Source organism: Cervus canadensis, chromosome 3 (genome assembly GCF_019320065.1).
Source record: "Cervus canadensis isolate Bull #8, Minnesota chromosome 3, ASM1932006v1, whole genome shotgun sequence".
Taxonomy (NCBI): domain Eukaryota; kingdom Metazoa; phylum Chordata; class Mammalia; order Artiodactyla; family Cervidae; genus Cervus; species Cervus canadensis.
In genome coordinates this window covers 86,463,766-86,488,793 of record NC_057388.1, presented here as the reverse complement: position 1 = coordinate 86,488,793, position 25,028 = coordinate 86,463,766, and the positions used below count along the sequence as shown (strand labels likewise).

At 39.3% G+C, this 25,028-nt stretch overlaps 1 protein-coding gene and 1 non-coding gene across 5 annotated transcripts in view; one reads left to right on the top strand and one right to left on the bottom strand.

Moving 5' to 3' along the window:
- GRM8 (glutamate metabotropic receptor 8) overlaps window positions 1-25,028 on the top strand; it is an 850,596-nt gene that overhangs the window by 192,646 nt on the left and 632,922 nt on the right. The gene's annotated exons all lie outside the window — the stretch shown is intronic.
- TRNAQ-CUG lies at window positions 19,300-19,371 on the bottom strand. Its single transcript has one exon. It is a non-coding gene; the product is annotated as a tRNA-Gln (tRNA).

Below are 25,028 nucleotides of genomic sequence, written 5' to 3'. Positions count from 1 at the left end.
TGTCTATCAGATCTAATTCCTTGAATTTTTTTTAATTAAAAAAAATTTTTTTTTCTGGAGTATAGTTGCATTACAATATTGTGTAAGTTTCTACCGTACAGCAAAATGAGTCAGCTCCATTAGTGAAAATAAATCAGTGTTTTGAGTATCACTAATGTTTAGTTAACAAGAGAGGAATCTTCTTTTGGTGGGAGGAGTCGAAGGTTGACATTTCCCCTGGGGATTCTCTCATTTGCTCCTCTGACTATACAACCACCACCCAGCCCCCAAGTCATATTGTTAGGTTCCTGTTTTTGCAGAAAACAGGATTATCTAAGCACTAGAGGGAGGTTTCTTAATACTGGTTATAATAGATGCAGCAGTGTACTCTGGCTGCCCGTGGAGAGAGTGGTGAAGAACTTCAGTTGCCTTCCAGTGAAAAGCACTTCAGTATAATAGAAACTCCAACTGAGTGCTCCATTTTCGGGGTGTTAGTGACAGGTAGAGAGGTTTCCCTCACAAAAGCAGGGACGCCCTGCACCTCTAGTGTGCTTCTGATCTCCCTATGTCAGTGTTGATGTGGGAGACTGACTCTACCCACACATTTTCAAGTGTAAGGTGGTGCAATGGGTTTAAACGAAGGCCGATAAGAACAGCTGGCTGATCGGGCTAACAGAGGAGTCCCAAGGGGAGCTAGGTGTGGGGACAAGGCTTCTGGATGTCTTCAGCCCCTGTTGCTCCAGGCTCTGTTGTTGTGTGGCCATCTGTGCCCCGACTGTGAACTCAGCCTGACTTTGTGAGGTAGATACTATTCTCAGTGGAGGGGAGTAAAAGTTTTCATGTGCCTGTATCCTAAGTTTCGTCAGTCATGTCTGACTCTTTGGGACCCTATGAACTGTAGCCCACCAGGCTCCTCTGTCCACTTGCCTGGGATTCTCCAGGCAAGAACACTGGAATGGGTTGCCATGCCCTCCTCCAGGGGATCTTCCCAACCCAGGGATCGAACCCACGTCTCCTGTATCTCCTGCATTGCAGGCAAGATTCTTTACCACTGAGCCACCAGGGAAGCCCTAAAGCTTTCATACTCCTGTATTAAACTAAGTATGGCATCAAGGCCTCTAGCCCAGCTCCAAACTTGTCTTCTGGTTCCAGAGATTCAGCTTTTGCCCTGTTTGCAGCAGCAAGTTCTCTTACATAGATGCTTCACTTCTACTTGGAGGTTTTCCCTCCACCTGAATCTAGGGAAATCAACCTGCTTTGTCCAGGGCTGTCTCAGTTTTACCACCCAAAGTCCCATATCCTGGGGAATCTTGCAGTCCTAGGTATTCCAGTATGATCAGTCACCCTAGAAGCCCACATATAGACAATGTGTCCAGAATCCTTGTAGCATTAAGCCTGGCATGTTTCTTTTTTCTTGTTAAGTTTGAAGCCTCAAATGAAATTGCTTCAAACCTCTTTAGTTATTGCTGAGTGCATTGATAAACTGAACTAGGGATTCTGGCTGCAAATTCTCGTGAAGAATGTGATTTGGATTATCAAGCCATCCACATCTTTTGAGCAGGAATTTTAAGTGATTAAGATTTCAATTCATTGAACAGTACTGTTAATGCAAGGTATTTTGGGAAGTTATCCTTGACTAATACGAGGGGATGGAAGAGGTGGGGAGACCTCATGTTTGACCGTATTAGGTTAAATGTTTTATTTAGTGAGAAAGCATACTGCTCTGTTGTTTGCTTTCATGGGTCTAAAGGGATTGGACGTGTACAGTTAGCTAACTATGTGCAATTATAAATCATATCTCCCTTTGTCCTCCCTAAATCACAAGTCACTTTTTACTGGAGCTTTGTCTAAAAGCATATTTTACATGATCCTTAGAGTGTTGTTATTTGTGGGTTAAAAAATTAAATAATATGGATTGAGATGAAAATAAAGATTATTATAACAAAATGATTTACTATGGAGCTGGTTAAGAAGAGACCTGACATATTGTTCTAAATTGAATGGAGTTTACTTTTGCTGTAAAAGAAATGTCAGTTTTCTCTAATGACACTTCTAATTGCCTGCATCTAATGCAGGATAATAAACTTTAAAACAAAGGCGATACATTGAAGCATTAATGAGGTACTCTTAGGAGCAGATTATAGAACTAAAGCATTGCTTTTATCCATCATAGGCAGTCTTGGTGAGAAAGAGAAGGAGGAGGAGAGAGAGAAAATGAAAAAGAATATTTCAGATAGTTTCTCCAATCAAGCTAAATATTGAATGGGCAAAACGAACTCTCACAAAATTAGCTTACAGTGAAGCGAGTCTCCTTTAAGAATTTGAAATAAAGAGTAATTCTTGATTGGGTAGAAATCTGTTTGCGGTTTACATGAACCATCACATGGCAGGAATCATTTATTCAGAATAAATACAGCACCTGTTATTTCCAGATGTGCAGCTTCCTTGGCTTACAGAGAGGATGCGTATGCATTGCAAAAATACTTGCAAGTGATCTGATTCCTTAGACAAGAAGCATTTTCTCTCTAGAAATGGGAGCTTATCAAATTCCTCTAGCAGGGGCTCCCATGAAAACCCTCTGCCACCAGTGGGAGGCGGCCAAGAAAGACGGGAGGGGAGCTGACCCGGGCGTGGCTGGGTGCTTGTGGAACTCAGAGCCTGTTTTAAAAAGCCGTTGGTATCAGTATGGATCATGCTGCTACAGAACTATGGGTGCTGAGGATAGAACAGAGATTTTAGGGGGAGAATCTCAGTATGTGTGTGCTAAGTCGCTTCGGCTGTGTCTGACTTTTTGCCACCCTATGGACTGCCAGGCTCCTCTGTCCATGGGATTCTCCAGGCAAGAAATACTGGAGTAGGTGGCCATGCCCTCCTCCAGGGAATCTTCCTGACCCAGGGATTGAATCCATCATGTCTTATGTCTCCTGCACTGGCAGGTAGATTCTTTACCACTAGTGCCACCTAGGAAGCCTGAGAATCTCTGTGCCACCACTTAATAGCGAGACAGCTTTAGGCAAATCACCTCCCCTCTCTGTTCCTTGTTGTCTTCACCTATAAAATAGGTTGGGTTAATAACACCTCTCTCCCAAGGTTGTTTTGAGCATCAGATGAGATAATGTCTGAGAAAGTACTTTGTAAACTCTTAAATGCTACACAAAGGTTAACTATTTTCCCATAATGTGGTTTATAATTGCATGTGTTTAGGTATTCCATGAGTCATAATGTTACCTCCAAAAGCTAAGGCCTGATATAAGTTATTCTGTGACACAGATATTAGTCCTCTCCCTGTGTAGAAGCATTATAAAAGGTTAGAACTATATTAAGTAATAGATCTACTGCTCTACTAAATTATTCATGATTATGTGTTCAGTGAATGATCAGTTTGATTGAAATAATCTTCAGGTGTTCTCAGGGCTCTGGAGAGGAAGCTGATAAATGACATAAGGTTTCTTCAATGTGATGACTTTGCCACTATTAAATATCAAGAAAAATCAATTAATAGAATCTCTGTGAAAAAAAGTCATCAAGTCATAGTCTGGAATGTTAAAGGAATTATTCGTTTTTGAAGGTTTTGTTTTTTTTTCCCCCCAACAAATCAAAGCTTTACAGTAAGTTTCAGAGTGGTGAATGATTTCAACCATTTTCTGAAGATTAGCTTTTTGAGTCAAAAGAGAAAAACCTCTTTCTTTCTCATAAAGAAAGACATGTTAATTTTTTGTTGTTGTGACATGAATGAATGGGTTTGGTGAATTTTGGTTAGGAATTTTAATAGCTGTTGAAAAGGTTTGTGTCGAGCCTCTTCTTGAGAATGTTGATGTTTTGTTTGATGTTTGGTCTCTAAGTCATGTCCAACTCTTTTGTGACCCCATGGACTATAGCCCACCAGGCTCCTCTAACCATGGGATTCTCCAGGCAAGAATACTGGAGTGGGTTGCCATTTCCTCCTCCAGGCCGTCTTTCTGATCCAGAGATTGAACCCACAGCTCCTGGCACATCTCCTTCTGAGCTACCAGGGAAGCCCCTTCTCAGGAAATAGATCTCTTATCTCTGACTTCTATGTGGCTCTGGAACCATGATAGTGACATTGAACAGGTGAATTCTACTTGCCTATCCTGTTGTCATCTTAAACTGTTCACATCTACATTGAAACCAATTTCCTTATCCACCATCTCCATCACCACAGCCACCTGACATTCCCATTTCTGTCAATAGTCTTTGCTAAAATTTTTTAAAGTTGTATTTTTCTTCCAGTACCCTCCAATATTTCCTGTAACCAGTATGTCTGTAAATCCTGTCTTCTGTCTTGCTGAGAATGTCTCTGGTAGGACTCTGCATTCCCTGTTACCAGCTTAATCCCACATTTCATGCTTGCAAGTATCATGGCAGCTCTGACTCCAACAACTGGCTTCCTCCAATTCCTCCTGAATCTTTCCATAATACCTCTTTTGTTATACTATGACTTCTTGTGCAAATAGCACTGCCTCTCTATTGTGTCCTGCTTCAGGCCCAACTCCTTTGGTGGTGGAGCTTCTTTTCTGGTTGAGTGATGTTTTACTAGGTTGACTGGGACTCTGCCCCTGTACACTTGGGCTTAGACAGTTCAGGCACCTGCCTATTGCTTGCAGCTCTGATGATCTGACTTCCTAGGAATTGGCCTTTCCCCTGAAGGGAATGTGAGAAAGGCCAGAAAGGCCAGAAACAGGGGGCCAAGAAGGTGTTTCAAAAATAGAGGCTAACCAACCCCAAACTTCAACTTGCATCTCTTTTTCCAGTTGGTTATAGTCTGGGACCCACAGTCACTCCCTGTTCTGTCTGGACGAGCAGGAGACCACTTCCAGGCTGGTGCAGCTGGCGTCTGAAGTCCTGGATCTCTGGGAGTGACCAGGTGGGAGCCAGGATAGCACTGATAAAATGCATGTCATCAGCAAGAGTAACAGAGAAATGGAATCAAACAACCCAGATGGTAGAGCAAGGTCTGAGGCACACGGCAGAACTGTCCATAAGCATTAGCAGAGGGAAGAGGAGAGTAGGGAGAGAAGGTGGTACTGGGGCTGAGTATTCCACCGGAGGGTCCCCAAAGCCAGACATTATTCATCAAATTGGTGGCTGGATCTGTGCCTACTTATCTAGAAGCTAAAGTAAAATGATAGTAAGTTGGGATAATTTTAATATAACAGTACCTGGCTCATAGAGGCACTTTAAAACATTAATATTAAATTAATATATCTATTGTTATATAAATAATACATCTTTTGTTAAAAAATGTCATGCCAGTGGATTAACTCAAACAGCTGAATTTTGTAGTTTGTATTTGTTGAGACTCATGTTCTTCTTCAAGATCATTAAGAATATGGTTGAATTAAATACCATATGTAAAGCTCCAAACACAATTTCTAGTAGCTAGCAGGTCCTTAATAAATGGGGGTGCTTTTACCTTTCCCTTTCCCTAAGTTCAATAATTTAAAGAAAATTATTCATGTAGGTAGATAAAATTTAAAAATCTTCCTGTGAGTTGTTCTGCTCCAGCTCATGGGAATCTGAAAAGAAGTCGAAGAATGATTCAGAGGTAGGAAGGATGAGTACAGGTCTCCAATATAGGAGTAGAATATACATCTCCATGTAGGCATAGAATATGGAGGCAAACAGGCTCATGTGAACACTTCTAAGCCCTTACTCTCAGGCCCAATGCATCACTGTATGAAACGGAGACATATTTGCACAAATGAATCCCCATTTGAGAAAGGGAGTATTGAACTTGTCAAATAGGCAAGTTGTGGGCTATTATTTACTGCAGAAATTCTTTACTCTGAAAGGTACAAATCAAGTAAAAATTGTTTTCCATATGTATCTGTTACATAAAATGAATTCTCTCTGGATGAAAGGTACATCAATATCCATCTGAATAAATCTGAAGAAACAAGGAATTTCTGATGCTTTTCTCCTGGAGTTGGAATTTTAAAAAAATATACATTTAAAATTCTCAGGGAAACAAGTCTTAAGACATTCATTAACTTCATAGCCTACCTTTGTATAGATTTGAGTTCCTGTCTTTTGCAGATCTTTTCCCTCATATCCTCTATATTTTATTTCTTAAAATGTATCACTTATTTCAGTTAAATTTCTCACTGGTTTTGTTTCTTTAGTATCCCATTCATGATAAAATTTTGTATGTTCTGTATGTAAGAAAGAACTGGTATTTAGAAATTTTCTTTTCTCTCTCATCAATTACTATTTATTGAATATTTTCTGGAGCCTATGTGCTAGGCCTCTGCTTTTTATTATATTATTTTATTAAAATAGATATAGTAATGATATACATGTATGTTTGTACATATGTATTTGGCATAGATTAAAAAAGATTTAGAAATTAAATTGAAAATTAAATGTTTCATTTAGTCAAATAATTGCTGACATCCAAGAACATATGTGTACACCTAGCTTAGAAATAGCATTTTAGAAACTTGTTGAAAACTTGTCTCTCAACATCATGTAATTCTCAGAGAGATGAAGGCAAGTCTTTTGAGGCTGAAATGCCCTAGAGATTTTTTTCTCTTGTCACGTCTGGTTTTTAAAAACCTCTTGAGGATTATGGTAGCAGTAGAAAATACCTAACAGTGACTTTCACATGGGACCGAATGTCAGAATATATAACCACTTACCATTGACTGGGCTGAGTTGTTTCTCCCATAGTATTGCAATAATGAATATTCTTCAATGTGTATTTTATTAATAAAAAGGTGAATCATCAGTAGGGATTTTTCTAATCCATCTTTATGTACATACTAGAAAAATAAGTTACTGAGATCTTTGTGGCCAAATGCTTTCAAGAAAACATAAGTGACTTTGATTTCCAATTTTTATTTCTTTATAGAGAGAGCATAACATATTTAGCCTCTTGGGAAAAAACTCTCCTAAACAATAAGCCTACTGAGTTCATATATTATATTTCCGAGTCATCTAGAAGCTGCTTGTAATTCTGATGAAGGATTATGGTAATGTTAGTGTGTGAGTCAGTGCCCCCTCAAAATAGCAGTTACATGAATGGATCATGTCAGGAAAATATCTACAAAAGCATTAATTGGTCTAATACTTTGGGGTCTCACATATGCCCATTAAAAAAAAATTGGAGTCTGGAATTTTTCTCTCCTCTGCCTACTTAGTTTTCAAGATTCAAAAGCACGTTTCCTTCCCTGTGGGATCCTCTTGGCAACTCCAGATATTCCTTTCCCTTTCTGAGTCTCCAGAACGCTTTGTCTCACCATCACTGGAACCCTTAGCAGACTGACTTGAAACCTGTTGTTCACCTGTCCCCCTCACTGCTCTGTGAGCTCCTCAAGGTGATGCTGCTTCTTCGGCTCAGCTTGAACTCTTGTCCCTGGAACAGTGCTAAGCAGTAGCAACTGAGTTCATGAAAGAGAGGCACGGCATGTCCTGTTTAATGAACTGGTAACTACATCTTTTTGGAAGGCTTGGGTTGGGAGGATCCCCTGGAGAAGGAAATGGCAACCCACTCCAGTATTCTGGCTTGGGTAATCCCATGGAAGAGGAGCCTGGTGGCCTACAGTCCATAGAGTCATGAGAGTCTGACACGAGTTAGCAACTAAACCACAGCCACAACTACTTAAGTAAATTTAGGTAACATTCAGATACTGTTTGGATAGCATCTGGATAATATATTTGTCATGTATGGATGTGAAAGTTGGACTGTGAAGAAAGCTGAGCGCCAAAGAATTGATGCGTTTGAACTGTGGTGTTGGAGAAGACTCTTGAGAGTCCCTTGGACTGCAAGAAGATCCAACCAGTCCATCCTAAAGGAGATCAGTCCTAGGTGTTCATTGGAAGGACTGATGTTGAAGCTGAAACTCCAATACTTTGGCCACCTCATGCGAAGAGTTGACTCATTGGAAAAGACCCTGATGCTGAGAGGGATTGGGGGCGGGAGGAGAAGGGGATGACAGAGGATGAGATGGTTGGATGGCATCACCAACTCGATGGACATGGGTTTGGGTAGACTCCAGGAGCTGGTGATGGACAGGGAGGCCTGGCATGCTGCAATTCATGGGGTTGCAAAGAGTCAGACACAACTGAGCGACTGAACTGAATTGAACTGAATATATGTCTCATCCAAATGCCCATGTTTATAATGAACACTAAGATAGAGACTCTGCTCATCAACAAGGCTGTGATGGCCAAAGGTCTCCTATCACAGCTTTCAACACTCCCTCCAACCATAAATGTTTCTCATCAAAGCTATTGACTGCATCTGCCTCTTGCTTTACCATTACTTGCCATTTCAGAACATTATAGAAGAAAGTGGGAGAAGAGGCAAAAGAATTGGAAGAATGTGGATGATGAGGGCAAGAAATGAGGAAACAAGGAATTAGGTGTTTTGTTTGTTTTTGTTTTTGCCACCAGCCCACAAACTATCCTATCTTATGACCTGAGGAAAGGGGATATTAATATAAGTAAAATTTTCTCTTTCAAATGGGATTTGGATGTTATTAGCTATGGGGCAAAGCAAGGAATACTCATGAAAATCAATCTTGTGAAAACCATCACCATAAACTCTCCCGTGTAACTTTTAAATACCTCTAATTTGAGACCTAGGAAGTTTTAGGAGACCAGGAAATAATTAGTGAAGGCTGCTGTTCTTTCCTACAAAGACCAGGAGTGTTGACAAGAGCAAAGGAAATCTTTTAATCCCTCTCACCCTTCCTGGGGCCAGGCTGATGAATTTAATTTGATGATATTATGCCATGACATTGTGTCAATATGCGATGATGTGTGTGATGGCACAGCGTCATCACGTGGTGACGCAACATCATGACGTAAGACGTCACAACGGCCAATTAAAGACATGACTCCAGGAAGGTTTTCAAATTGAGCACAATTCTTCAATTATTTGACTCAGGGCTTGGGTTACGAGGTGGTGAGGCAACCGAACTGTAAATTACAGATTACAAAATGCTTCTTTGCATGAATTATGGCTCTTTTTTATTTGTTTATGGCTCCTTCCAGAAATTGTAGCCCCTGTTCTTTGCAAGGCAGGTTTAAAATAAAAAATATAATTTTGTTTAATAAACTGCTCCTGTCAGAGGTTGTACTTATATTAGTTTTCTTTTGTTTGTGGAATATGAGCTGGTGCTAAAATTAAATATAATTTCAGAATAAGATTAAGAAAATATAATCTACTCTTAATTTGCATAGTTGTTAAAATTATTTAGTACCTTATAGAGCTCTGAATAAAATGATTTATAATTGAATTATAATTTATAATTGAAATTGTACCTAATACCTTTTGTAGGCATACATTTCATAATAATAATCTTGCACTGAGAGTCTAATATTATGAAACTGTTAAAAAGGAGAAATGAATTGTAAAATAGTATGTGTGTGTGTGTGTGTGTGTGTGTGTGTGTGTGTGATATCTGAGGCAAGCTTTTATCTATCTTGTGCCACAATTCTACCATTTTAAAAATGAGGATAATGCATTTTTCCCTGATTTTTATAGGGATATTGTATGAGCAAATTATATGCTGTATGTGAATGTTCCTTGTGCTCTTGGAACAAATGTTGTTATATAAATCTAGGGTACTGTTAAACACCTTCTCTAGGGTTATATAGACTCTACTTATGAACTTGAAATCAAATAGGGAAAATTTTGGTGAGTTAAAACTAAGATGGGTTTCACATTTGATACTTCATTGTGACTTTTTCCCTGAACACTTCATTTATAGATTTATGTGTCTGGAAATGAATTAGATTTTGAAGTAGAGAAGATAAGTGATATGCACAAGATTTTGCTTCTGATCTTTTAACGTTTTGGTAACTCTTTCTGTAAATGTGGATTCAAGGTGTATGTTTTTCACTGGTGAAAGGAGCTTTACAACCCACATCAAGGAACATGTAATTTGAGCAAAAGTTCAGAATTCCTTCATTCTCATGTAGCTTTGGCAATTCACAATCCAGAAAGTACTGAGAAAGGTTGAAGTGCTACAGGATTCTTTGCTACTTCTAATTTCAGTAGTGAAATGAAGTTTTATTTGTTGTCTTAAAATTCATACTTGCTTCATCACTCCTTCTGGAACTCCAGTAAAAATGGACCCAAATTCCGCGCCTTCTGAAAGTGATACATGACTTCTTGATGGTGTTTGAAGTGGTGGCTGATTACTTTTGAATATTCAAGTTCCACTGCTTGGCCGCTCACATCTGCAGCAGAGAAAAACAATTAGCAGATTTGTGAATTAGCTTTGGTTTACACATTCAACAAGCAAAGTAATTCTTTATAACTTTAACCAACAGGCTGTGTCTTGATTACAGGATCTTGGTGCTCATTAATAAAGGGAGTTATTTTTAGATTTTGCCGGTGCATATGCATTTCATTTGCTTTCAGCCTTTTGTATTCGCTGTGAGGTACCAATCTCCAGGACCACCAACATAGTCTGTAGGGCCCAGTGTTAAAAAATTATTAAGACTTTACTGTATAGCATAGGAACTATACTTGATATCTTATAAATAGCCTCTACTGGAAAAGAATCTGAAAAAATATAGGTGTTAACTGAAGCACTTTGCTCTGCACCTGGAGCTTACACAATATTGTAAATCAGCTGAAATAAAAAATTTTACGGCTTTCAAGACATTGACAGCAGAGCATTCAAGCAAGTGTGCAGCCATTTTGAGCTCAAGGCCTCCCTAAGTGCAGGGTCTTATGCAAGTACATGTGGCATTACCACGCGGCCCCGCCAGTCATGCTTTTGAACAGCTTTCGGTCCTGTGTGCAGACTCACAGTTTCTATAATTTATGGCCAGTTTGTCTGTGATCTCTCTTGCTTTGGTTGGATCCTTTAATTGTAAGTTTCAGACTGTTTATAATACTCACTTTTATCTCTCTCTAGATTATAATTACTTTGTTTCGGTTAATAAGGGTCTATCATCATTTCTTGCTTATCTGTAAGATAAGAAGAACTCCAAGTCACATATCATCAAAAAAAGCCTCATAATAAACTAAATTAATGGGGCTTAATTTAAACTTGGGAAATGCCCAGTTCACATGATAGCTGGGTTTTTTTAGCATTATAAAAATTGTTATTTTCAGCTTTGTACGGTATTCAGCATAAGTGCGGCTAAAAAGTATAAAGTACTTTCAACAGATAAGTCCAACCTGACTTGAGGTGAAGAATGGATCATTAAGAAATTGGAAAGATTTATTTGTACAGAAATCATAAACCATTTTTAATGGTGTGTTTTCTTGACTTTAGATGTAAGTCATGCTTTCCTACCAAAGTCTTGTTTACACTAACAGTTTTCTTTGCAAACATGTTTTCCCCTAGAGAGTGGCTTAGAGATGGCAAATTTTGATTCTGTTCCCCTCTGAATTATTACAAATTCCAAATAGTAGAACCTGGTCTTGTGAGACTTTGTTGTTCATTCCATTTTGATAAGAATCATATTTTCTTTATGTATGTGTATATATGATGTATTTGGGAAGTGGGTGGGTATCAGATTTAAATTTCAAACTGTATCTTGCTGAGACTATTGATAACAAGAGTGTCTTTAACAGTCTTTTTTTTTTTCAGGCAACTTGTAGATTGTTAATTCATTTCCCTTCATATTTTCATGAGGGTTCCAAGATTCACTGAGATGACTCTCACTGATGGGTTCCCCTGTACAGTATCCCACCAATAGCCTTCTCAGTCTATCTAGCATGAGGAAACTAACAATCTCATCATCCTGTATGTAAATTTCCTTGTTATGTCAACTTACAATTGGTTTTCTTTGAACCTCCTAATTCTCATTTGACCTCTCTGGGTCCTTCAGAGTATTAACGATAGCTTTCATATCCTTCTTTCCTCCAGCCTAAACAGATCTTTGAAAGTAATTATTATTACTTTTCAAAATGTCTCTTCATCTGACATGGGACTCTTCCTGTTGAGAAACTGAATGTCCATGTTGTCCACATTTTCAAGTTCCAACACCACTTTGTATCTTTAAGATTCAACATCAAAATCCACGTGCAAGATGGAAGTAAATTACCAGAGCCAAGAAAAGCAAGCCTATAGTTTTACTTCTATGAGATACTTTTCTTATATTCTGTTATTGCAGAAATGGCTTATTTCTTTTATTGCTAAGGGTGGCCCCAGCTTTTGGGTAGTCATCTTGTGGATTCATACTGAATTTACTGTCAACCAAAGTTCCTATGTCTCTTTTATGGTAGCTGCCAAACCATTTTTAAAAATCATCCTGTACTTAAGAAGTTTATTTTTTTGGATCTTAAACTTCTCTCTCTTAAATTTCAATTCGTTTTGACTTGACTCATCTCTTCACCCTGTCAAATCTATTTTGGCTTATATAATCCATTTATTATCCCACTCAATTTTTTGTCATTTTCATATTTTAGGACCTTGTCTGTTCGTCAAAGCCACTGGTAATATTTGGGAATAGAAAAAGGTCAAGGACAGAACCCTGCAGCATGATTCTTTGTCCAGGTTGAGATTCTTTTCTTAGTCTGAGTATAGCTGTTAATCCAATTACTAGTTGTCCTAACATTCAATCCATATTTCTCCGTTTACTTCATTTGGGTATGAAAGCCTCTGTCAAATGTTTTGCTGTAATCCAGGGCACATTATTGTCTACATTTTCTGACCAGACTACTAGTCCTGTCAAAGAAAGTTATGAAGTTAGCATACATAATAGAATATATTAAGAAGCTTGGTGAAGACAAAATAGGTACCACAGGTAATTCACAAAGTCAATCACCCATAAGGTAGTAAAAGTCAACTGTATTTATCTCCGTGAAAATAGGGTTTGGGTGAGTCCCAATGACTAATTCTTGTTCTAGGCTCCATTATTTTAGTTTTGCTTTTCATCACCAGAGAGGCATATCCTCATAACAGTGAATAATAGAAGATGTCAGGGAAGTACTTGAGTAAGAAATATTAAGTTGTAGGTCAATGTTGAATGGAGGTTAGAAGTTGCTAGAATGAAATACAAGGTGAAGTTCTTAAAAAGCTTATTTACCAAGCACATGTCTATCTTTGGGGTATTAGTATTGTCATCGAAATGGACTAAAACAGACTTAGAATCCTGACTGGTATTTGATAGTACTGTGATCAGATAGGTAGTATATTAGATGGGTAGCATCTGCCTCTCAGAGCTGCTGTAAGGATTAATGAGAAGTTGTCATAAGTACCTAACATAGTCCCTGTTATAATACAAGCTTAATAATTTATCCTATTAATTAATTCAGTAAGCCTTAATATATGCTATCATGTAATAGAGACTGGGGAATCTTTTGCATGATAACTGAGCAGTGTATATTTTTCCCATCTGAAATATATACATTTTGTATAAGTAAATATGTATACACACTGCATTGGCTCTAGCTATAGTCTACATGATTCGTTACTGAAATTTTCATTGTTCAGCCAAAAAGTTTGAAAACTTAAGACTGAGACTGTATATACAAGGCCAGATTTGTTTGGTCATTCCATGGAACCAGTGGGTTTCAGAGATTGGAGGGACCTTACGAAGTCCAACTTTTTCATATCATAGATTAGGAAACTGAGGCCAAGAGATAATTTCATAAGACTATTACATCCTACAGCTAAAATCAGATTTGCTTGTTTTTGCCTCATATTACTAGTTAGTCAACATTAGTTATGTGTCCTACCATATCACATGGAACAGATGCTTCAAAAGGGGCCTGAAACCCTCAAACATGTGATTTGGTGTCACAAACCCCAAAGAGGAAAATGTGATTTCAACCTGGCCTGCTGATTTGGATATGCAAATTAGCAAAACTTAAAAAGATATGCATCTGGTCCCATCACTTCATGGCAAATAGACGGGGAAACAGTGGAAGCAGTGGCTGACTTTATTTTTTTGGGCTCCAAAATCACTGCAGATGGTGACTGCAGCCATGAAATTAAAAGACGCTTACTCCTTGGAAGGAAAGTTATGACCAACCTAGACAGCATATTAAAAAGCAGAGACATTACTTTGCCAACAAAGGTCCGTCTAGTCAAGGCTATGGTTTTTCCAGTGGTCATGTATGGATGTGAGAGCTGGACTGTGAAGAAAGCTGAGCACCAAAAAATTGATGCTTTTGAACTGTGGTGTTGGAGAAGACTCTTGAGAGTCCCTTGGACTGCAAGGAGATCCAACCAGTCCATCCTAAAGGAGATCAGTCCTGGATGTTCATTGGAAGGACTGATGCTGAAGCTGAAACTCCAATACTTTGCCCACCTCATGTGAAGAGTTGACTCATTGGAAAAAACCCTGATGCTGGGAGGGATTGGGGGCAGGAGGATAAGGGGACGACAGAGGATGAGATGGCTGTATGACATCGCTGACTCGATGGACATGAGTTAGAGTATACTCCAGGAGTTGGTGATGGACGTGGAGGCCTGGCGTGCTGCGATTCATGGGGTCGCAAAGAGTCAGACATGACTGAGCGACTGAACTGAACTGAACTGAAAAAGATATGACACATCTTGGTGGTGGGTATACTTTTTATGTATTTGAAATCTTTTATAGTAAATAATAAATTAGTTAAAATTGATCCTTCTTTGTAGGCATATTTCATCAATATTATGGTGTCCATGTTACTACAATGTTGATCACATTTAAAGTATCAATTAAAAAACCTATTTGGAAAAGGAATTGCTCTTCAAAGGCATGACTTGAAGGAAGTTCAAAAGAATCCATGGAAAATGAGAAGCTAAGTTTTCCTTTGTGGAAAAAGTTATCTAGTTAGTTGTGTTGAGTCATATTTGATATCAAAGTGGGGGATAATGAGGTGGAAGTGATACCCAAAGAATAGGGATAAGACCTATAGAAAGGATGTATGGATACCAGGGGGGAAAGAGGGCATTGGATGAATTGGGAGATTGGGATTGACATATATACACTACTATGTGTAAAACAGACATCTAATGAGAACCTACTGTATAGAACAGAGAACTCGCCTTAGTGTTTTATGGTGACCTAAATGGGAAGGAAATCCAAAAAAGAGGGGATATATGTATAGATAATTCACTTTGCTCTACAGGAGAAACTAACACAACATTTTAAAACAATTATACTACAATAAAAATTAATTAAAAAATAAAACACATTACACCACCTTAAAAAAAAAAAAGACTAGGGATAAAGCAGTGAATTGTCACTGTAATGTTGATTCAAAATCATCTTCCACTTGGTGAAATCCATGCTTACGGATAAGATTCTCCTTCAAGGAAAGGTTGCTTACAAATTCAAGGTCATTTTCTAAATCTCACACAGCTTGTCTGTAGGCCAGAATTTTTTGGTTTTATTTTTATTCTTTTTGCCTTAAAAATACATCTTAGAACACAGGTTCTCTGCTTCCCGCTTTGTGATATGTTATTACTGCCCATCCCAGTTGTGGGGCCATTGTAAACAGGGGACTATTAGGGCGGACAGCTGGACGGTGACCAAGATCTAAGGAGGTTGCAGTCTATGTGTGGAGACTGAAATGGCAATGGGCTGGGGATTTTCTCTTTGAGGACAAAAATAGATCACAGAGGATGAATTCAACCTTCTCTATTTTGCAAAATGAGGAAACTGAGGGCCCAAGAGAGAAAAATAATCTGCCCAATACCAAAGATCTGTTATCAGAGTTGGCCTTAAAACTGAGGTAATTTCATAGCAGATTCCAACTGATTTTGTTTTCCTTATTAATTTTTTTTTTTTTTTGCCACACCATGAGTTATGTAGAATCTTAGTTCCCAAACCAGGGATTTAACCCATTCCCCCTGCAGTGGAAGCATGGTGTTTTAACCACTGAACCACCAGGGAAGTCCTGTTATCAAGTTTTGAATGAACAATTTCATATATACAGAAAAGTATGAAAATTAATATTAAAAAACACTAGGGTACCCATTCCCCCTCATGTCAAATTTAACTTGCTGTTATATTGTCTTTAGATTTTTTTTAAGAATTAAAATTGTTGAGGCCTTATTAATATACATCCCTGATCTGCTTTCCTTTTATCATCATTTTCCAGAGCTAAGCCCTGCCCTGACTATGCTGCTTCTCATCCCTCTAGGCTTCCCTGGTGGCTCAGACAGTGAAGAATATGCCTGCAATGCTGGAGACCCAGGTTCGATCCCTGGCTTGGAAGATCCCCTGAGGGAATGATGGCCCACTCCAGTATTCTGGCCTGTTTATAATGGACAGAGGAACATGGTGGGCTATAGTCCATGGGTCGCAAACAGACACGACTGAGTGACTAACACAGATCATCCCTCTACATGTCCTTATGATTTTACTTCACACAGACATGCCACACACAATACCCAATGTTATTCAGCATGTTGCAAACATTAAATATAAATAATAATAAACATTATCAAATATATAAAGTTTAATAATAAACATTATAGAACTCTATGCATTTTTTAGTAACCTGCTTTTTTGGCTTAACATGATGGTTTTGAGATTCCTCCGTGTTAAAACCTGTAGCTCTAGTGAATTCATTGTAACTGTGAATGGCATTCCATTGCACAAACATACCATGGTTTCTCCATTCTTCTCTGCTGATAGGTATCCAGGCGAGTCCTGATTTTCAAAAGTTATAAGGAATGAAGCCACAGAGATCATTCATCTGTATCTCCTTTTGCACTGATGTGAGTTTCTCTAAGTCAGAGTTGCCCTGCTGGTGGGCCTGTGAGAGGGTTATAGTGAGCTGCTCAAGTCACAGTACTGAACAGGGCTGGGACTGGTGACTTCAGGTCACTAGCAGCTTCATCTTCTTAACATGGGGGTATTGTACAGATACCATCACTTTCTATGTTTGCGTGAGATGTGAAAAGGTTGGGAAGAACTGTATTAAAACAGTGGTTCTCAAACATTAGCATATATCAGAATCATGTTGAGACCTTGTTAAACTGACTGCTAGCCCCTCCCAGTCCTGAATTTCTGATTCAGTAGGTTTATAGTGGGACCCATGTATTTGCAATCTAACAAAATCCCAAGAGACATTAATGCTTCTGGTCTGGGTTCCACATTTGAGAGCTACTAGGGTATATATTTAGAAATTGAATGTGTGTGTGCTCAGTCACTTCAGCTGTGTCTGACTTTGCGACCCTATGGACTATAGCCTGACAGGTTTCTCTGTCCATGGGATTCTCCGGGCAAGAATTCTGGAGTGGGTTGCCATTTCTTCCTCCAGGGAATCTTCCCATCCCTGGGATCGAACCTGCATCTCCTGCATTGACAGGCAGATTCTTTTACCACTGAGACACCTGGGAAACCCATTAGAAATTGAATAGGAAGTTCCAACTGATTGTTCAGATTCCTTTGTAGTATTGCAAAATATTTGATCATGATTAGTATATTATATAACCTAGGATATAATTTAAAAGTAGAAATGATTTGATTGTATAATCAGATAACTTGGTATTTGCAAGCTTTTGTGTGAAAGGATGATGAAGAGCATTTAATCATGTTCAGAAACAACTTCCCTTTAACTGCAAATTCTATATTCCCTTTTGGGTGTTTGGAACCAGGAAGAAGGCTTTAAAAAGATATTTGAATGAGAAAAGCAGTCCTCCCTTCCTTCCCCTGTTATCTTTATTGTGTAATCAATAGGTACATCACCCATACCAAGGAAGGAAAACAAAAGTTACAATTAGAACACTGTCAGATCTCAGCAAAGTTGTAATCAGAATGTTCTTCCCTGTGTACCGCCTTTGGCTCAGTTGCATTCCTCTTGAGGTCTACTCCAGTTTCTATCTCTTTTGGTATTCTGAGCACCCTATTTCAGCTTGGGTGTTGAGGGGGTTTCTCACACAGCACCAAGCAGTTCTCAGGACACCAGTCTGTTGTCAGTTCAGTTCAAATCTGACACTATCAACCTGGAGATGGATTCACATTTTACAGGCTAAGGGCTCAGTCTCATTACTAAATCACTCCACCAGACCCCAATTTCAGATGTCAGTTGCAAGCCCTGGTTGTTGCCTGTACTTCTGACCAACTGGCTATAGATTAGAGATACCCATAACCTCTTCCTCCTTGGGTTTCCTTACTTTGCTAGAGTGGCTCATAAAACTCAGAGAAACATTTTACTTACTAGATTACTGATTTGTTATTAAAGAATATAACTCAGGAACAGTCAGAAGGAAAAAGATGCATAGGGCAAGACATGAAGAAAGGGCAAGGGACAGCCATACTCTCTCCAAGTGCACCATGCTACCCAAATCTCCATGTGTCCACCATCATGGCAGCTCTCCAAAGCCCATCCTTTTGGGGTTTTTATGGTGGCTTCATTACATAGTCATAATTGACTTAATTCATTGGCCATTGGTGATTGAACTCAATCTCCAGCCCCTCTTCCCTCCCCAATGGTCAGGAGATGGGGCTGGAAGTTCCAACCTTTTCATCACTTGGTTGGCCAGCCATGCTGGCAACACATTTTTAGGTAATTTAGGAAAGTCACCTTGTTTACATAACAAAAGACACCTTGATTGCTCTCCTCACTCAGGAAATTACAAGGGTTTTAGAACTCTATGCCAGAAATGGGGATGAAGACCAAATACATATTTCTGATTATAAATTACAGCTGCACCCTGTTCTCCTCTTGCACTGCACCCAGTGCTCAGACTGCTTTGGTAAGTTCTGTCTTCAGAACTCTCCTCTTTTCAGAACTTTCCCCTGCTCTCCTCAAAAGACATTTGTCTCTCTTCTTCTGTAAGGATGACACTCTTCTTAAACCTTCAGTAAGAAGAGGTCAGTGAAATAAAATCTTTTATAAGCAACAATTCAGGCTGGTAGAGAGAAGTGGTGCTGAAATAGATGTTCACTCTGACTTTCCTTCACCCCTAAAGGGTACTTGGCATAGATCCATAGCTGGGGTGAAGAAGCGCTGCTACATGTCTCCCATCTTGGTGAGTGGCCCTTACAACCACCCAGCTGGAAAGTGAGGGCTCATCATTGCTTCTTCTTGCTTGTCCCCCCTACACAGTCCCTACTGACTTGAATCTGTCACCTTTGTCCACCATCCTGCCCCCATGTGGCTCCATCCATATCCCACAGCCTCTCCTCTGGGTGATTAGGTACGCTCCTAAGTGCTCTCCATTCCTGTTCTCTCTTCTGATTTATTCTTCACAGAGTGGTTGGACTGACCTTTAAAAAATGAGAACTAGATGTGTCACTCCATGGCCAAAATCCCCCCTAGTGGCTTCTCTTTGCTCTTAGAGTTAAATCTAAACTTTTAGCCTGACCTGACCTGGCCCCTGCCAGTCTCCAGCTCCACCTCCTGCAGTCCCCGCTCTATCCCAGTTTTCATCCAACGAGGCAGAAAGGTCCCACGGAGATTTGAACTCGGATCGCTAGATTCAGAGTCCAGAGTGCTCACCATTACACCATGGAACCCCCTTGTCTATCCTGGTTTTCAGAAAGCACTTCAGACTTCTCACTCTTTTTTCCCCCTAAGCCATTGGATTCACTCCTGTATCAAGCCCTTACACAGATTCTTTTCTTTATTTGAACAGTCCTCTCCTCCTCCACCTGTTTGTGCTTCTTCTTGCTCTGTTGTCTTCAGTGGAGCTGAAGCATCACTTCTGTAGGCAGGCTTCCCTGAACATCCTTTTCCCATCATGCTGGGTTTGGTCCATGTTAAGAGCAGTCCTGTATCCTCCCTATTACTTCATGGCGGTGCCCCTAATACTTCCAATTATATATTGGGTTGGCCAAAAATTTGTTCAGGGTTTTCCATAAGATCTTACAGAAAACCCAAATGATTTTTTTTCAGTCAACCCAATATTTATTGTTAGGTTCCCCTTCAGAATTGTAGGCTTAATGAGGGCAGGGGTCCTGGCTTTTTTATTCTCAACACTGAATCCCCAGGGCCTAAGATCGTACTCAGGGAAGATCGTACTTAGGGAATACTCAGTAATTACAAAAAAATGTCTGTGGCTGATTGATTTAAATTCTTGGGAGTCCCCTGGTGATCCAGTGGCTAGGACCCTGTGCTCCCAATGCAGGGGGCCCGGGTTCAATCTCTTGTTAGGGAACTAGATCCCACATGCTGCAACTAAGACCCAGTGCAACCCATATATTGATTGTTCATATATACACAGACACATCCCAGACCCAATTTGAACTTCTCAACATTATTTACCTGTAAACCTGAGCCAATGTGGCTGGTTTAAAAACTCAACAGCAAGTGACTAGGGATCAAATTTGCATGAACTATGTTCATGTCGTTTATGTTTTATGTTGAGTTGCAGGAGTCACCCAATTTGTCACTGAAAGTGAGTGAGAGTTGCTCAGTTGTATCCGACTCTTTGTGACCCATGGACTGACACTTGCCAGGCTCCTTTGTCCCTGGAATTCTCCAGGCAAGCATACTGGAGCAGGTAGCGGTTCCCTTCTCCAGGGGATCTTCCCCACCCAGGGATCGAACCCAGGTCTCCCACATTGCAGGTGGATTCTTTACCATCTGAGCCACCAGGGAAGCTGAAGAAGAGTGGAAACATTTCATTAGTAAACCTTTCTGTCTGACTATCTTTCTTACCAGTAATATTACAAAAGACAGCTTTACCAGAGTGCCAGGTAGGATTTGAACTTGGGAAGGTACCTGTCAGTCAGCAGATTTTACAAAGAGGAATCAGCACTCAAGCAGTAAAGTGAATTTTAAAGAACACAATCTGAGACTCTATAGGGGCATAGGAACATAATCGTGTGCTTCTCATTTCTAGGGCTAGAGTAAATAAATCTCCGGGTCCTGACGTTTATTTGAATCAAACTAATATCAAACTAATATTTGAAAATCTGGGTTTATTTCTTCAATAAGTGAATCAAGAATAAAACCTAGAAATTTAGATCTATAGCATCCAAGAAGTATTTAAAAAGAAATATGATTTATTTAAAAGGTTGTGAGTCAAAAATAATGTATGATTAATCTAAAATCATGAACTCTGGAAATAATTATGTCCTATATTATATGCAGTTATTCATGAAGTGCTTTCATATAGTGAAGTCCAGGTTGGTCTGACTCCAGATATCACTCTTTGATGTTGGACAGACTCCAGGTTTAAACCAACTCTGCTTTCTAGTAGATGTGTGACCTGGCAGTTATCTTTTTTATGGCCTTAGTTTCCTCATCCATGAAAAGATATGAGTCTTCATGTAAAAACAATAAGAATCATCATCTCATCCATTTAGTCCTGAGGATTAAATGACACAAACTCTGGGGATTAAATAACATGACCTCTCCCTCAGTATTATAATGGCCTCTAGGATAGCCTTGCAGCTTCTACTATGGTCCTCACCTTAAAAGCCAGAGTGATCTTTTAAAAATCAACCAGAAGACTTAATTCTGCTCACAGTCCTGTAGTGGCTCCTTATTTGCATCAGAGTAAGGCCTACTGTGGCCTAGTGTGGCCACAGAACTGGAAAAGATCAGTTTTTATTCCAATCCCAAAGAAGAACAATGCCAAAGAATGTTCAAACTACCATACAGTTGTGCTCATTTTGCATGCTAGCAAGGTAATGCTCAAGATCCTTTAAGCTAGGCTCAACAGTATGTGAAATGAGGACTTCCATATGTACAAGCTGAATTTAGAAAAGGCAAAGGAACCAGAGATAAAACTTCCAACAAACACTGGATCATAGGGAAAGCAAGGGAATTCCAGAGAAACACCTTCTTCTGCTTCATTGACTACGTAAAAGTCATTGACTGTATGGATCACAACAATCTGTGGAAAATTTTTAAAGAGGTGGGAATAACAGCCCACCTTGCCTGTCTCCTGAGAAACCTGTATGTAGGTCAAGAAGCAACAGTTAGAACTGGACAGGGAATAACTGGCTGGTTCAAAACTGGGAAAGGAGTAGGTCAAGGCTGTATATTGTCACCCTGTTATTTAACTTCTATGTAGAGTACATCATGTGAAATTCTGGGCTGGATGAATCATAAGCTGGATTCAAGATTGCCAGGAGAAAATATTAACAACCTCAGATATGCAGATGATACCATTCTAATGGCAGAAAGCAAAGATGAGGGTGAAAGATAATAGTGAAAAAGCTGGCTGAAAACTCAACATTCAGAAAACTAAGATCATGGCCTCCTGTCTCATCACTTCATGGCAAATAGAAGGGGAATAAGTGGAAGCAGTGACAGGTTTTATTTTCTTCTCCAAAATCACTGTGGACAGTGACTGCAGCCATGAAATTAGAAGACACTAGTTCCTTGGAAGGAAAACTATGACAAACTGAGACAGTGTATTAAGAAGTGAAAACATCACTTTGTCAACAAAGGTCTATATAGTTGAAGCTCTTGTCTTTCTAGTAGCCATGTACAGATGTGAGAGTTGGACCATAAAGAAGGCTGAGTGCCCAAGAATTGATGCTTTCGAATTGTGGTCCTAGAGAAGACTTGAGAGTCCCTTGGACTGCAAGGAGATCAAACCAGTTAATCCTAAAGGAAATCAACTCTGAATATTCACTGGAAGGACTGGTGCTAAAGCTGAAGCTACAATATTTTGGCCACCTGATATGAAGAACTGACTCATTGGAGAAGACCCTGATGCTGGGAATGATTGAGGGCAAGAGGAGAAGGGGGTGACAGAGGATGAGATGGCTGGGTTTGAATCACCCACCCAATGGACATGAGTTTGAGCAAACTCTGGGAGATAGTGCAGGACAGGGAAGACTGGCGTGCTGCAGTCCATGGGGTCACAAAAAGTTGGACACAACTTAGTGACTGAACAACAACCAGGCCTACCAGGGCCTCCAACATTTGGTCCCTATAAGCTCTCTGGTCTCATCTCCTTTCTGCTACATCTGTCCCGGCAGCACTGGCTTCCTTGGTGTTACCTGATCACACCAGGAACACTGGCCGTGGGCCTTTGGGACCCCTCTGCCTCCTTCAGGGTGTGTTCAGATGGCATCTTCTCCAGGGCTTCTGATCACCTGGTCAGTACTCTACTCCTGCTCCCTCTCCGACCCCCATCCCCTCCTCTGTCTACTCTTCTTCCATTATATATTATTTGCTCTCTTTCTTATTGTTTGCTTCCCTCTGTTAAAGAAGCTTCATGAGAGCAGTAATCTCTGTTTGGTTCACTGATATGTTTCAAGCACCTAGAATAGTACCTGGTGTATGTACAGTGTTCAATATGTACTGTGTGACTGAATTTTGAATGAAGAAATTTAGTACAGCATCTGGCTCATACTGGATATTGAAGAAATGGTCAGTTTTCTTTTTGATTTAATGAGTGGAAGAGATCTTGCATTGCTTTTAAAAAACATAGGATGGCAATTTAAAAAAAAGAACAAAAGAGGAAGGGAGAAAGGAAAGAGGGAAGGAGAGAGAAGAGGAAAGAGAACCATAGACATGAGAGTTAGTAACAGAGATTAGAGAGCTAGAAAAGGGACTTTTTTTTTTTTTTTCAATTGGAAGGTAGTTGCTTACAGTGTTACATTGGTTTCTGCTGTACACCAATGTGAGTCCACTGTAACTATACATATATCCCTTCCCTCTTAAGCCTCCCATCCCAACCTCCATCCCATCCTCTATCACAGAGCACAGAGCTGAGCTCGCTGTTGTCTGTAGCAGCTTCCCACTGGCTAGCTGTTTTACGCATGGTGGTGTATATATGTCAGTACTATTACCTCAACTTGTCCCACGGTCTCCTTTCCCTGCGTGTCCTCAAGTCCATTCTCTATGTTTGCATCTCTATTCCTGACTGCAAATAGATTCATCTGTTCCATCTTTCTCGATTCCATATATATTCATTAAATATAGGATATTTGTTTAAAAAAGCCACTTTGGCCTGCTTCCCTGCTTATTCCCCAGACCCTTAATGTAGGGTGAAAATTGTTAGATTTAATCTGGTATATGTCGGAGTGGGCAGACATCTTCTGTAAAGGGCCAGATAGTAAATACTTCAAGCTTTTTGGGCCATTTGTTCTCTGTCAACTACTCAGCTCTGCCATTATAATTTGAAAGCAACCACAGATAATATGTAATCAAATGGGTGTGGCTGTGTTCTGATAAGCTTTCTATTTTTTTAAATTTTTCTGCAAAACAAGTTGTCTAAGCTATCGTTTTCTGACTTCTGGCCCAACACATATTGTTGCTAAATGTTCCTTGTAAACTGCAGTGTAGGGGTTAATTGAAGGAAAATCTAAGTATCTGTATCAAGCCTCATTCATGATAAGAACACACATCAAACTAGGAATGCAATGGGTCTTCCTTACCCTGATAAAGAGTATCTAACAAAAAATTATGGCAACATAAATCTTAAAGGAGAAACTTTAGAATATATCTTTTGAAGAGGGTAAGACAGGTATGTTCCTATTTCCTATTCCACTTATCACGAATCTGTTAGTCTTGGATAATATAGTAAGACAAGAAAGAGACATATTTATAGGTATAAAGAAGAAGAAGGAAGAAACTAAGTTTGTTCTTACTTGTAGGTTAAATCATTATTGAAATGAAATTGAAGATAGTCTGCAAACTCTTTGAACTTACAAGAGAATTTGCAAAGCCGCCAGATATAAAATCAATTTATGCAAATTGATAATATTCTTATAATATTAATAATAAAAGCTAACATTTACACTGGATTTTTATGCACCAGGCATTTTGTATATATTAACTAATTTGCTTCTCACAACCACCTTGAGGTAGCACTGTTTTATTCCCATTTAAAATTTGAGAAAACTGTCTCAGAGAGTTTAAAGAATTTGTCCATGCTAACAGTACGTGATGAAATCAAGGTGAACCGACTCTAGAATTTGTGATAATGCTTCTCTTCCTCATATATACCAGAAATAGAGAAATAACCCATTAAAAATGTAATAGAGTATTTTTCATAATATCAACTAAAATGATATGGTTCTTTGGAATAAATGTAAGAAAAATCTATAAAATCATTATGGAGAAAATATAAACATTATTGAGAGATAAAGAAGACCTGAATAATTAGTGAGATAATGCTATGTTTATTTAAATGTACATATTAGATGTTTCAATACTGTAGAGTTATGTTAATGATGTGTGTGTGTGAGATTTGACAGATTCTAAA